Below are 16,691 nucleotides of genomic sequence, written 5' to 3'. Positions count from 1 at the left end.
ATTGGGAGTCAACACTCGGTTAAAAATCTGCCGCCTCCCCGTTTTCCCGATGATCGATAAACATGATATCTAAAATACTAAAAAGTGTTTACAATCCCAAAAAATGACAGATACTTTTTGGAATTATCTCTTTCTACATTTATGCATTGTGGATTTCAACTTTAGATGTAAACTTTTTTTCTGAAATCAAAACTTGAAGTTTACACTTTCCCTTCATCTCGTAAACAAAAAAAAAGATAAAAGTCAAATAGATCACTACAAAATGAAAATTTTAGAGTTTATGTATGGAAAGATTTTAAAGCAATAACAATTGTAAGTAAAGAAAATTTATTCACACACAACAAATGAATAAAAAAGTTTTATTATCCTAGTTTGGGAAATTCCACTAGTTCAAACCTTATAGCTTGGAATTTTATTAGAAAGAGATTTTTCTACACATGTTTTAAAAAATGGATATGCATGCTTGGAAAATGTTAAAGATGCAAATGACCTATGGATCCAAACCTTTTAAAGAGAATAACATTAAATACCCAAGTGAAAGTGCGGTGCGATTTTTACCCAAGTCAAACAAGCAATTTTTTTGCCCAATTACAAAATGTTGACCTAACGATCATAATTGAGGGTAAAGTTATTTATCATGCGTAACGGGCTAATTTTTTTTAAGGAATGACTTATAGACTGGGAGTCCATACTCGGATAAAAATTCCCCGCCCCCCTTTTTCGACGATTGCAAAACCTGATATATAAAAACTGAAAAGAGTTTACAATCCCTAAAAATTACACACACTTTTTGGAATTATCTCTCTCTACATTTGTGCATTGTCATCTCCTTTTTAGATGTATAATTTTTTCTTAAATCAAAACTTGAGTTTTCACTTTCCCTTCATTACGTAAACAAAAAAAGAGAAAAAAGGCAAATAGATCACAAAAAAATGAAAATTTTAGAGTTTATGTATGGAAAGAATTTAAAGCAATAACAAATGTTAGTAAATAAAATTTATTCACACACCACAAATGAACACTAAAGTTTTTTTATCCAAGTTTTGGAAATTCCACTAGCTCAACCCTAATAGCTCAAAATTTTATAAGGAAGAGATTTTTCTAGACATGTTTTAAAAAATGGATATGCATGCTTCAAACATGTTAAAGATAAAAATGACCTATGAATCCAAACCTTTTAAAGATAATAACTTTAAATTCCCAAATGAATGTTTGGTGGGATATTTACCCGAGTCAAACAAGCCATTATTTTGCCCACTTACAAAAAGCTGACCTAACAATCATAGATGATTGTAAAGTGATTTATCATGCATAACGGGCTATATTTTTTTAAGGCAAGACTTATGGATTGCGAGTCAACACTCATTTAAAAATCCCTCACCTCCCCGTTTTCCCGACGATTGCAGAGCCTGATATATAAAAAACTAAAAAGAGTTTAGAATACCTAAAAATTATAGAAAATTTTTGGAATTATCTCTGTCTACTTTTGAGCATTGTGCATTTCCATTTTAGATGTAAACTTTTTTCTTAAATAAAAACTTGAGTTTTCGCTTTCCCTTCATCCCGTAAACAAAGAAAGAGATAAATGTCAATTAGATCACACCAAAATGAAAATTTTAGAGTTTATGTATGGAATTAATTTAAAGCAATAAAAAATGGAACTAAAGAAAATTTATTCACACACCAAATATGAACACAAAAGTTTTGTTACCCTAGTTTGAGAAATTCCACTATTTCAACCCTCATATCTCAGAATTTTATAAGAAAGAGATTTTTCTACACGTGTTTTAAAAAATGAATATGCATGTTTGAATCATGTTAAAGATGCTAATGAACTATGGATCCAAACATTTTAAAGATAATAACATTAAATTCCCAGGTGAACTTTTGATGGGATATTTACCTGAGTCGAACAAGCCATTATTTTTCCCAATTACTAAAAGCTGACCTAACGATCATAAATGATTGTAAAGGGATTTATCATGCATAATGGGATATTATTTTGTAAGGAATCACTTAGGATTGGGAGTCAACACTCAGTTAAAAATCCCCCACCTCCCCCTTTTCCCGACGATTGCAGAACATGATATATAAAAACTAAAAAGAGTTTACAATCCCTAAAAATTACAGACACTTTTAGGAATTATCTCTCTCTAAATTTGTACATTGTGCAATTCCATTTTATATGTATACTTTTTTCTTAAATCAAAACATGACTTTGCACTTTCACTTCATCTCGTAAACAAAAAAAGAGAGAAAAGGCAAATAGATCACAACAAAATCAAAATTTTAGAGTTTATGTGTGGAAAGAATTAAATCAATAACAAATGGAAGTAAAGAAAATTTATTCACACACCAAAAATGAACACAAAATTTTTGTTATGCAAGTTTGGGAAATTCCACTAGTTCAACCATAATAGCTCGGAATTTTATAAGAAAGAGATTTTTCTACACAAGTTTTAAAAAATGGATATGCATGCTTGAAACATGTTAAAAATTCAAATGACCTTTGGCTCCAAACCTTTTAAAGATAAGAACATTAAATTCCCAAATGAACGTTCGGTGGGATATTTAACCGAGTCAAACAAGCCAATATTTTGCCCATTTACAAAATGCTGACTTAACGATCATAGATGAATGTAAAGTGATTTATCATGTGTAACGGGCTATATTTTTGTAAGGAATGACTTATGGATTGGGTGTCAACACTCAGTTAAAAATCCCTTGCCTTCCTGTTTTCCCGACAATTGCAGAAGCTGATAAATTAAAAACAAAAAAGAGTTTACAATCCCTAAAAATTACAGACACTTTTGGAATTATCACTCTATACATTTGTGCATTGTGCATTTCCATTTTAGATGTATATTTTTTTCGTAAATAAAAACTTTAGTTTTCACTTTCCCTTCATCTCATAAACAAAAAAGAGATAAAATGAAAATAGATCACAACAAAATGAAAATTTTAGAGTTTATGTATGGAAATAATTTAAAGCAATAACTAATGTAAGTAAAGAAAATTTATTCACACACCACAAATGAACACCAAAGTTTTGTTATCCAAGTTTGGGAAATTCCATTAGTTCAACCCTTACAGCTCAGAATTTTATAAGAAAAAGATTTTTCTACACATGTTTTAACAATTTGATATGCATGCTTGAAACATGTTAAAGATGAAAATAACCTATGGATCCAAACCTTTTAAAGTGAGTAACAGTAAATTCCCAAGGGAACATGAGATGGGATATTTACCTGAGTCATACAAGCCATTATTTTGCAATTTTACAAAAAGTTGACCGAACTATTTATCATGCGTAACGGCCAAATTTTTTGTAAGGAATCACTTATGGAATGGGAATCAACACTAAGTTAAAAATCTCCCACCTCCCCCTTTCCTGATGATTGTAAAACTTGGTATATAAAAACTAAAAGAGTTTACAATCCCTAAAAATTACAGACACTTTTTTGAATTATCTCTCTCTACGTTTGTGCATTGTGCATTTCCTTTTAAGATGTATACTTTTTGATTAAATCAAAACATGAGTTTTCCCCCCTTCATCTTGTAAACAAAAAAATAGAAAAAAAGCAAAAAGATCACTACAAAATGAAAATTTTAGAGTTTATGTATGGAAAGAATTTAAAGAAATAAAAAATATTAGTAAAGAAAATTTATTCACACACCACAAATGAACACAAAAGTTTTGTTATCCAAGTTTGGGAAAATTCCACTAGTTCTACCCTAATAGCTCAGAATTTTATAAGAAAGATATTTTTCTACACATATTTTAAAAAATGGATATGCATGATTGAAACATGTTAAAGATGCAAATGACCTATTGATCCAAACCTTTTAAAGAAAATAATATTAAATTCCCAAGTGAATGTGCGGTGGGATATTTACCCGAGTCAGACAAGCCATTATTTTGCCCATTTACAAAAAGCTGACCAAATGATCATAGATGATTGTAAAGTGATTTATCATTCGTAACAAGCTACATTTTTGTGAGGAATGACTTATGGATTGGGAGTTAACACTAAGTTAAAAATCCCCCGCATCCCCCTTGTCTCAATGATTGCAGAACATGATATATAAAAACCTAAAAAGAGTTTACAATCCCTAAAAATTACTCACACTATTTGGAATTATCTCTCTCTACATTTGTGCATTGTGCATTTATATTTTAGATGTATACTTTTTTCTTAAATCAAAACTTGAGTTTTCACTTTCCCTTCATTTGGTAATAAAAAAAAGATATAAAAGGTAAATAGATCACAACAAAATGAAAATCTTAGAGTTTATGTCTGGAAACCATTTAAAAATATTTTAATGCAATAACAAATGTAAGTAAATAAAATTTATTCACACACCACAAATGAACACAAAATTGTTGTTATACAAGTTTGGTAAATTCCACTAGTTCAACCCTAATAGCTCGGAATTTTATAAGAAGAAGATTTTTCTACACATCTTTTTAAAAATGGATATACAGGCTTGAAACATGTAAAAGATGCAAATGACCTATGGATCCAAACATTTTAAAGAGAATAACATTAAATTCCCAAGTGAACGTGGGTGGGATATTTACCCGAGTCAAACAAGCAATTATTTTGCCCATTTCAAAAAGCTGACCTAACAATCATAGATGATTGTAAAGAGATTTATCATGCATAACGGGCTATATTTTTTTAAGGAATGACTTATTGATTGGGATTCAACACTCAGTTAAAAATCCCTCGCCTCGCCCTTTTCCCAACAATGGCAGAACCTGATATATAAAAACTAAAAAGAGTTTACAATCCCTAAAATTTACAGAGACATTTTGGAATTATATCTCTCTTCTTATGTGCATTGTGCATTTCCATTTTCTATGTATACTTTTTTCTTAAATCAAAATTTGAGTTTTCACTTTTCCTTTATATTGTAAACAAAAAAAGAGATAAAAGGCTAATAGATCACAACAAAATGAAAATTTTAGAATTTATGTATGGAAAGAATTTAAAGCAATAAAAAATGTAAGCAAAGAAAATTTATTCACTCACAACAAATGAACACAAAAGTTTTGTTCACAACCCTAATAACTCAGAATTTTATAGGAAAGAGATTTTTCTACGCATGTTTTAAAAAATGGATGTGCATGCTTGAAATATGTTAAAGATGCAAATAACCTATGGATCAAAAACTTTTAAAGAGAAAAAATTTAAATTCCAATGTGAACATGCGTTGGGATATTTACCCGGGTCAAACAAGCCATTATTTTGCCCATTTACAAAAAGCTGATCTAACTATCATAGATGATTGTAAAGTAATTTATCATGCATAACGGGCTATATTTTTGTAAGGAATGGCTTATGGATTGGGAGTCAACACTCAGTTAAAAATCCCAAGCCTCCCCCTTTTCCTGACGATTGCTGAACTTGATATTTAAAAACTAAAAAGAGTTTACAATCCCTTAAAATTACACACACTTTTTGGAATTTTCTCTCTACACATTTGTGCATTGTGCATTTCCATTTTAGATATATACTTTTTGCTTAAATCGAAATTTGAGTTTTGACTTTCCCTTCATCTCTTCAAAAAAGAAAGAGATAAAAGGCAAATAGATCACAACAAAATGAAAATTTTAGAGTTTATGTATGGAGAGAACTTAAAGCAATAACAAAAGTAAGTAAAGAAAATTTATTCACTCACCACAAATGAACAGAAAATTTTTGTTATCCAAGTTTGGGAAATTCCACTCGTTCAACCCTAATAGCTCATGTTTTAAAAAATGGATATGCATGCTTGAAACATGTTAAAGATGCAAATGACCTATGGATCCAAACCTTTTAAAGAGAATAACATTAAATTCCAAAGTGAACGTGGGGTGGGATATTTATCCGAGTAAAACAAGCCATTATTTTGCCATTTACAAAAAGCAGACATAACGATCATAGATGATTGTAAAGTGATTTAGCATGTGTAACAAGCTATATTTTTTTTATGGAATGACCTATGGATTGGGAGTCAACACTCAGTTAAAAATCCCATGCCTCCCCCTTTTCCAGACGATTGCAGAACCTGATATGTAAAAACTAAAAAGTTTACAATCCCTAAACATTATAGACACTTTTTTGAATTATCTCTCTCTACATTTATGCATTATGCATTTTCATTTTAGATGTATACTTTTTTCTTAAATCAAAACTTGATTTTTCACTTTCCCTTCATCTTTAAACAAAAACAGAGATAAAAGGCAAATAGATCACAACTAAATAAAAATTTTAGATTTTTTGCATGGAAAGAATTTAAAGCAATAAAAAATCTAAGTAAAGAAAATTTAATCACACCACAAATGAACACAAAAGTTTTGTTATCGATGCTTGAATTTTTATCCCTAATAGCTCGGAATTTTTGAGAAAGAGAATTTTCTACAAATATTTTAAAAAATAGATATGCATGCTTGAAACATGTTAAAGATGCAAATGACCTATGGATCCAAGCCTTTTAAATAGAATAACATTAAATTCGCAAACGAACGTGTGGTGGTATAACATGAGTCAATCAAGCCATTACTTTGCCTATTTTAAAAAATCTGACCTACCTACCATAGTTGATTGTAAAGTGATTTATCATGCGTAATGGGCTATATTTTTGTAAGGAATGACTTATGGATTGGGAGTCAAGACTCATTTAAAAATCCCCCGCCACCCCCAGTTCCTGACAATCGCAGAACCTGATATATAAAAACTAAAAAGAGTTAACAATCCCTAAAAATTATAGAAACTTTTTGGAATTATCTCTCCCTACATTTGTGTATTGTGCATTTCCATTTTAGTTGTATACTTTTTTCTTAAAAAAAAACTTGAGTTTTCTCTTTCCCTTCCTATCGTAAACAAAAAAAGAGATAAAAGGCAAATAGATCACAACAACATGAAAATTTTAAAGTTGATGTGCGGAAAGAATTTAAAGAAATAACAAATGTAAGTAAAGAAAATTTATTCACACACAACAAATTTACACAAAATTTTGTTTTCAAAGTTTGGGAAAATTCCACTTGTTCAACCATAATAGTTCGGAATTTTACAATAAAGAGATTTTTCTACACAAGTTTTAAAAAATGGATATGCTTGCTTTAAACATGTTAAAGATGCAAAGGAGCTATGAATCCAAACCTTTTAAAGCGAATAACATTAAATTCCCAAGTGAACGTGCGGTTGGATATTTATCTGAGTCAAATATGCCATTATTTTGCCCATTTACAAAAAGCTGACCTAACGACCATAGATGATTGTAAAGTGATTTATCATGCATAACGGGCTATATTTTTATAAGGAATGACTTGCGGATTGGGAGTCAACACTCAGTTAAAAATCCCCCGCCTCCCCCTTTTCCCGACGATTTCAGAACTAGATATATAAAAACTAAAAAGAGTTTACAGACACTTTTCGAAATTATTTCTCTCTATATTTGTGCATTGTGCATTGTGCATTTCCATTTTAGATGTATACTTTTTCCTCAAATAAAAACTTGATTTTTCACTTCCCCTTCTTCTCATAAACAAAAAAAAAAGATATAAAAAGCAAATAGATCACAACAAAATGAAAATTTTAAAGTTTATGTATGGAAAGAATTTAAAGCAATAACAAATTTAAGTGAAGAAAATTTAAATCAACACAAAAATTTAGTTATCCAAGTTTGGGAAATTCCACTTGTTCAACCCTAATAGCTCAGAATTTTATAAGAAAGATATTTTTCTACACATGTTTTAGAAAATAGATATGCATGCTTGAATTCCCAAGTGACCTATGGATTCAAACCTTTTAAAGAGAATAACATTAAATTCCCAAGTGAAAGTGCGGAGGGATATTTACCCGAGTCAAACAAGCCATTATTTTTCCCATTTAAAAAAAGTTGACCTAATGAGCATAGATTATTGTTAAGTGATTTATCTTGCGTAACAGGCTATATTTTTGTAAGAAATGACTTATGGATTGGGAGTCAAGACTCAGTTAAAAATCCCCCACCTCCACCATTTTCGACGACCGCAGAACCTGATATATAAGAACTAAAAAGAGTTTAAAATCCCTAAAAAATTTAGACACTTTTTGGAATTATCACTCTCTAAATTTGTGCAATGTACATTTCCTTTTTTGATGGATACTTTTTTCTTAAATAAAAAATTGAGTTTTCACTTTCTCTTCATCTTGTAAACAAAAAAAGTGATAAAAGGCAAATAGATCACATCAAAATGAAATTTTAGGTTTCTTATTAGGATATAAATTAAAGAAATAACAAATGAAGATAATTTATTCACACACATCAAATGAACACAAAAGGTTTGTTATCAAAGTTTGGGAAATTCCAGTAGTTCAACACTAATAGCACGGAATTTTATAAGAAAGAGATTTTTCTACACATGTTTTAAAAATGGATATGCATGCATGAAACATGTTTAAGATGCAAATGACCTACGGATCCAAACCATTTAAAGAGAATAACATTAAATTCCAAAGTGAACGAGCGGTGGGATATTTACTCGAGTCAAACAAGCCATTATTTTGCCCATTTACAAAAAGCTGACCTAACGTTCATAGATGATTGTAAATTGATTTATCATTCGTCACGGGTTATATTCTTGTAAGGAATGACTTAAGGATTGTGAGTCAACTCTCAGTTAAAAATCCCCCGCCTTCCCCTTTTCCCGACGAATGCAAAATCGGATATATAAAACCTAAAAAGAGTTTGCAATCCCTAAAAATTACTGACACTTTTTAGAATTATCTCTCTCTAAAATTTTCATTTTGTACTGATCTATTTGCTTTTTCACACTTTTTTTTTACGAGATGAAGGGAAAGTGAAATCTCAAGTTTTGATTTAAGAAAAAAGTATGCATCTTAAATTGAAATGCACAATGCAAAAATGTAGAGAGAGAAGATTCCAAAAAGTGTCCGTAATTTTTAGGGATTGTAAACTCTTTTTAGTTTTTTTATAACAGGTTCCGCAATCGTTGGGAAAAGGGGGAGGTGGGGGGTTTTTAATTGAGTGTTGACACGCAATCCATTAGTCATTCCTTACAAAAATAAAGCCCATTATGCATGAGAAATCACTTTAAAATCATCAATGATCGTTATGTCATCTTTTTGTAAATGGGCAAAATAATGGCTTGTTTGACTGGGGTAAATATCCCACCGCACGTTCACTTGGGAATTTAAGGGTATTCTTTTTAAATTATTTTGATTCAAAGGTCATTTGTATCTTAAACAAATTTCAATCATGCATATCCTTTTTCTAAAACATGTGGAGAAAAATCTCTTCCTTATAAAATTCCGAGCTATCAGGGATGAACTAGTGGAATTTCTCAAACTTGGATAACAAAACTTTTGTGTTCATTTGTGGTGTGTGAATAAATTTTCTTAAATTACATTTGTTATTGCTTTAAATTATTTCCATGCATAAACTCCAAAATTTTCATTTTGTTGTGATCAATTTGCCGTTTATCACTTTTTTTGTTTACGAGATGAAGGGAAAGTGAAAACTCAAGTTTTAATTTAAGAAAAAAGTATACATATAAAATGGAAATTCCCAATGCACAAATGTAGAGAGAGATAATTCCTAAAATTGTTTGTAATTTTTAGAGATTGTAAACGCTTTTTAGTTTTTATTTATCAGATTCTACAATCATCGGGAAAAGACGGAGGCGAGGGATTTTTTACAGAGTGTTGACTCCCAATCCATAAGTCATTCCTTAAAAAAATATATCCCATTACGCATGATAATTCACTTTACAATCAACTATGATCGTTAGGTCAACTTTTAGTAAATGGCCAAAATAATGGCTTGTTTGACTCGGGTAAATATCCCACCACACGTTCACTTAGGAATTTAATTTTATTCTCTTTAAAAGGTTTGGATCCATAGGTCATTTGCATCTTTTACATGTTTCAAGCATGCATATCCATTTTTTAAAACATGTGTAGAAAAATCTCTTTCTTATAAAATTTCAAGCTATTAGGGTTGAACTACTGGAATTTCCCAAACTTGGATAACAAAACTTTTGTATTGATTTGTGGTGTGTGAGTAAATTATCTTTACTTAAATTTGTTATTTCTATAAATTCTTTCCTTACATAAACCCTAACATTTTCATTTTGTTGAGATCTATTTGCCTTTTATCTCTTTGTTTGTTTACGAGATAAAGGGAAAGTGAAAACTCAAGTTTTGATTTAATAAAAATGTATACATCTAAAATGGAAATGCACAAATTTAGAGAGAGATAATTCCAAAAAGTGTCTGTAGTTTTTCGGGATTGTAAACTTTTTTTAGTTTTTATACATCAGGCATTAGTCGCGAAAAGGGGGAGGTGGAGGATTTTTAACTTAGAGTTGACTCCCAATCCATTAGTCTTGCTTCCAAGAATATAGCCCGTTACACATGATAAATCACTTTACAATCATCTATGATCATTAGGTTAGCTTTTCGTAAATGGGCAAAATAAAGGCTTGTTTGACTCGGGTAAATATTCCACCACTCGTTCACTTGGGAATTTAATTTTATTCTCTTTAAAAGGTTTGGATCCATAATTCATTAGCATCTTTAACATGTTTCAAGCATGCATAGTCATTTTTTAAAACTTGTGTAGAAAAATCTCTTTCTCATAAAATTCCTAGCTATTAGTGTTGAATTAGTGGAATTTCCCAAACATGGATAACAAAGCTTTTATGTACATTTGTGGTGTGTGAATAATTTATCTTTACTTACATTTGTTATTGCTTTAAATTCTTTCCTTATATAAACTCTAAAATTTTCATTTTGTTGTGATCTATTTGCCTTTTATCTCTTTTTTTTGTTTACGAGAAGAAGGAAAAGTGAAAACTAAATTTTTGATTTATGAAAAGAGAATACATCTAAAAAGGAAATGCATAATGCACTAATGTATAGAGAGATAATTCCAAAAAGTGTCTGTAATTTTTAGGGATTGTAAACTCTTTTTAGTTTTTATATATTTGGTTCTGCAATCATCGGGAAAAGGGGGAGGCGGGGGATTTTTAACTGAGTGTTGACTCCTAATCCTTAATCATTCCTTACAAAAATATTGACCCTTAAGCATGATAAATCACTTTACAATCATCTCTGATCGTTATGTCAGCTTTTTGTGAAAGGGGAAAATAATGGCTTGTTTGACTCGGGTAAATATCCCACCGCACGTTTACTTGGGAATTTAATGTTATTCTCTTTAAAAGGTTTGGATCCATAGGGCATTTGCATCTTTAACATGTTTCAAGCATGCATATCCATTATTTAAAACATGTGTAGGAAAATCTCTTTCTTATAAAATTTTGAGCTATTAGGGTTTAACTAATGGAATTTTCCTAATCTAAGATAACAAAAATTTTGTGTACATTTTTGGTCTGTGAATAAATTTTCTTTACTTAAATTTTTTATTGCTTGAATTTCTTTCCATACATAAATACTAAAATTTTCATTTTGTTGCGATTGATTTGCCTTTTATTTCTTTTTATGTTTACGAGATGAAGGGAAAGTGAAAACTCAATTTTTGATCCATGAAAAAGGAATACATCTAAAAAGGAAATGCACAATGCACTTATGTAGAGAGACATAATTCCAAAAAGTGTCTATAATTTTTAGGGATTGTAAACTCTTTTTAGTTTTTATATATCAGGTTCTGCAATCGTGGAAAAAAGGGGGTGGCGGGGGATTTTTAACTGAGTGTTGACTCCTAATCCATAAGTCATTCCTTAAAAAAATATTACACCCTTAAGAGAGATAAATCACTTTACAATCATCTATGATTGTTAGGTCAGCTTTTTGTGAATGGGAAAAATAATTGTTTGTTTGACTCGGGTAAATATCCCACCGCACGTTTACTTGGGAATTTAATGCTATTCTCTTTAAAAGGTTTGGATCCTTAGGTCATTTGCATCTTTAACATGTTTCAAGAATGCATATCCATTATTTAAAACATGTGTAGGAAAATCTCTTTCTTATAAAATTTCGAGCTATTAGGGTTGAACTAGTGGAATTTTCCAAAACTAAGATAACAAAACTTTTGAGTACATTTTTGGTGTGTGAATAAATTTTCTTTACTTACATTTGTTATTGCATTAAATTCTTTCCATACATAAACTCTACAATTTTCATTTTGTTGCGATTGATTTGCCTTTTATTTCTTTTTTTGTCTACGAGATGAAGGGGAACTGAAAACTCAATTTTTGATTTATGAAAAAAGAATACATCTAAAAAGGAAATGCACAATGCACTAATGTAGAGAGAGATAATTCCAAAAAGTGTCTGTAACTTTTAGGGATTGTAAACTCTTTTTAGTTTTTATATATCAGGTTGTGGAATCATCGGGAAAAGGGGGAGGCGGGGGATTTTTAACTGAGTGTTGACTCCTAATCCATAAGTCATTCCTTACAAAAATATAGCCCCTTAAGCATGATAAATCACTATACAATCATCTATGATCGTTAGGTTAGCTTTCTGTGAATGGGCAAAATAGTGGCTTGTTTGACTCGAGTAAATATCCCACCGCACGTTTACTTGGGAATTTAATGTTATTGTCTTTAAAAGGTTTGGATCCATAGGTCATTTGCATCTTTAACATGTTTCAAGCATGCATATCCATTATTTAAAACATGTGTAGTAAATTCTCTTTCATATAAAATTTTGAGCTATTAGGGTTGAACTAGTGGAAGTTTCCAAAACTAAGATAACAAAACTTTTGTGTACATTTTTGGTGTATGAATAAATTTTCTTTACTTACATTTGTTATTGCTTGAAATTCTTTCCATACATAAACTCTAAAATTTTCATTTTGTTGTGATTGATTTGCCTTTTATTTCTTTTTTTCTTTACAAGATGAAGGGAGAGATAACTCCAAAAAGTGTCTATAATTTTTAGTGATTGTAAACTCTTTTTAGTTTTTATATATCAAGTTCTACGATCATCGGGAAAAGGGGGAGGTGGGGGATTTTTAAGTGAGTGTTGACTCCCAATCCATAAGTCATTCCTTACAAAATTGTAGCCCTTTACGCATGATAAATCCCTTTACAATTATCTATGATCGTTAGGTCAACTTTTTGTAAATGGGCAAAATAATGGCTTGTTTGACTCGGGTAAATATCCCACCCCACGTTCACTGGGGAATTTAATGTTATTATCTTTAAAAGGTTTGGATCCATAGGTCATTTGCATCTTTAACAAGTTTCAAGCATGCATATCCATTTTTTAAAACATGTGTGGAAAAATCTCTTTCTTATAAAATTCCGAGCTATAAGGGTTGAAGAAGTGGAATTTCCCAAACTTGGATAACAAAACTTTTGTGTTCATTTAAATTTTCTTTACTTACATTTGTTATTTATTTTAAAAAATTTCCATACATAAACTCTAAATTTTACATTTTGTTTTGATCTATTTCCCTTTTATCACTTTTTTTTTTGTTTACGTTATAGGGAAAGTGAAAACTCATGTTTTGATTTAAGAAAAAAGTATAGAACAAAAATGGAAATGCACAATTCACAAATGTAGAGAGAAATAATTCCAAAAAGTGTCTGTAATTTTTAGCGATTCTAAACTCTTTTTAGTTTTTATATATCAGGTTCTGCAATTGTCGGGAAAAGGGGGAGGCGGGGGATTTTTAACTGAGTATTGACTCCAAAAATTAAGTCACTCCTTACAAAAATATAGCCTGTTATATATATCACTTTACAATCATCTATGATCGTTAGGTATGATTTTTGTAAATGGGCAAAATAATGGCATGTTTGACTTGGGTAAATATCCCACCACACGTTCAATTGGGAATTTAATGTTATTCTCTTTAAAAGGATTGGATATAGAGGTCATTTGAATCTTTAACATGTTTTAAGCATGCATATCCATTTTTTAAAACATGTGTAGAAAAATCTCTTTCTTATAAAATTCCGAGCTATTAGGGTTCAACTCGTGGAATTTTCCCAAACTTAGATAACAAAACTTTTATGCACATTTGTGGTGTGTGAATAAATTTTCTTTACTTACATTTGTTATTTCTTTAAATTCTTTCCATACATAAACTCTAAAATTTTCATTTTGTTGTGTTCTATTTGCCTTTTATCTCTTTTTTTGTTTACGAGATGAAGGGAAAGTGAAAACTCAAGTTTTGGTTTAAGAAAAAAGTATCCATCCAAAATTGAAATGCACAATGCTCAAATGTAGAGAGATATAATTTCAAAATGTGTCTATAAATTTTTAGGGATTGTAATCATTTTTTAGTTTTTATGTATCAGATTCTGCAATTGCCGAGAAAAGGGGGAGCTGGGGGATTTTTAACTTAGTGTTAACTCCAAATCCATAAGTCATTTCTTAAAAAAATATATCCTGGTACGCACGATAAATCACATAAAAATCATCTATGATCGTTAGGTCAGCTTTTTTTAAATGGGGGAAATAATGGCTTATTTGACTCGGGTAAATATCCCACCGCACGTTCACTTTGGAACTTAATGTTATTCTCTTTAAATGGTTTGGATCCATAGGTCATTTGCATCTTTAACATGTTTTAGGCATGCATATCCATTTTTAAAACATGTGTACAAAAATCTCTTTCTTTTAAAATTATGAGCTATTAGGGTTGAACTAGTGGAATGACTTATGGATTGGTAGTCAAGACTCAGTTAAAAATCCCCTGTCTCCCTCTTTCGCGACGATTGCAAAACCTGATATATATAAACTAAAAAGAGTTTACAATACCAAAAAATTATAGACAATTTTTGGAATGATCTCTCTCTACATTTGTGCATTATGCATTTCCATTTTAGGTGTAATATTTTTTATTAAAGCAAACCTGAGTTTTCACTTTCCCTTCATCTCATAAAGAAAAAAAAGAGATAAAAGGCAAATAGATCACAACAAAAAGAAAATTTTAGAGTTTATGTATGGAAATAATTTAAAGCAATAACAAATGTAAGTAAAGAAAATTTATTCACACACCAGAAATGAACACAAAAGTTTTTGTTATCCAAGTTTTTGAAATTCCACTAGTTCAACCCTAATAGCTCGGAATTTTATCAGAACAAGATTTTTCTAGACATGTTTTAAAAAATGGATCTGCATGCTTGAAACATCTTAAATATGCAAATGACCTATGGATCCAAACCTTTTGAAGAGAATAACATTAAATCCCCAAGTGAACGTGCGGTGGGATATTTACCAAAGTCAAACAAGCCATTATTTTGCTCTTTTACAAAAAGCTGACATTTCGATCATAAATGATTGTAAAGTGATTTATCATGCGTAACGGGCTATATTTTTTTAAGGAATGACTTACGGATTGGGTGTCAACACTCAATAAAAAATCCCCTGCCTCCCCCTTTTTCCTAACGATTGCATAACCTGATATATAAAAACTAAAAAGGGTTTACAATCTTAAAAATTACAGGCACTTTTAGGAATTATCTCTCTCTACATTTGTGCATTATGCATTTTCATTTTATATGTATACTTTTTCTTAAATCAAAACTTTAGTTTTTAGTTTCCCTTCATCTCGTAAACAAAAAAAGAGATAAAAGGCATGTAGATCACAACAAAATGAAAATTTTAGAGTTTATGTATGGAACTAATTTAAAGAAATAACATATATAAGTAAAAGAAAATTTATTCCCACACCACAAATTAACACAAAAGTTTTTTTACTCAAGCTTAGGAAATTCCACTAGTTCGACCCTAAATGCTTGAAATTTTTTAAGGAAGAGGTTTTTCAACACATGTTTTAAAAAATGGATACGCATGCTTGAAACATGTTAAAGATGCAAATGACCTATGGATGCAAACCTTTTAAAGTGAATAAAATTAAATTCCCAAGTGAACGTGCGTTGGGATATTTACACGAGTAAAAAAAACCATTATTTTGCCCATTTACAAAAATCTAACCTAACGATCATAGGTGATTTTAAAGCAATTTATCAAGCGTAACAGGCTATATTTTTTTAAGGAATGACATTTGGATTGGTAGTCAACACTCAGTTAAAAATCCCCTACCTCCCCCTTTTTATGATGATTGTAGAACCTGATATATAAAAATTAAAAAGAGTTTACAATCCCTAAAAATTACAAACACTTCTTGGAATTATATATCTCCACATTTGGGCATTGTGCATTTCTATTTTAGATCTATACTTTTTTCTTAAATCAAAATTTGATTTTTCACTTTCCCTTCATCTTGTAAACAAAAAAAGATATAAAAGGCAAATAGATCACAACAAAAAGAAAATTTTTGAGTTCATGTATGGAAAGAATTTAAAGTGATCACAAATGTAGGTGAAGAAATTTTTTTCACTCACCACAAATGAACAAATTTTGTTATCCGTGTTTGGGAAATTCCACTAGTTTAACCCTAATAGCTTGGAATTTTATAAGAAAGAGATTTTTCTACACATGTTTTTAAAAATGGACATGCATGCTTGAAACATGTTAAAGATGGAAATGACCTATGGATCCAAACCTTTTAAAGAGAATAACATTAAATTCCCAAGTGAACGTGCAGTGGGATATTTACCCGAGTCAAACAAGCTATTATTTTGCCCATTTACAAATAGTTGACCTAACAATCTTAGATGATTGTAAAGTGATTTATCATGCATAACGGGCTATATTTTTGTATGGAATGACTTTTGGATTGGGAGTCAACACTCAGTTAAAAATCCCCCGCCTCCCCCT

Source organism: Aristolochia californica, unplaced genomic scaffold, assembly GCF_029961685.1.
Source record: "Aristolochia californica isolate CCGP_79_NKW_82.1479 unplaced genomic scaffold, dmAriCali1.0.hap1 SCAF_4, whole genome shotgun sequence".
In the NCBI taxonomy this organism is placed as follows: Eukaryota; Viridiplantae; Streptophyta; class Magnoliopsida; order Piperales; family Aristolochiaceae; genus Aristolochia; species Aristolochia californica.
Note: the sequence above shows the minus strand (reverse complement) of the source record.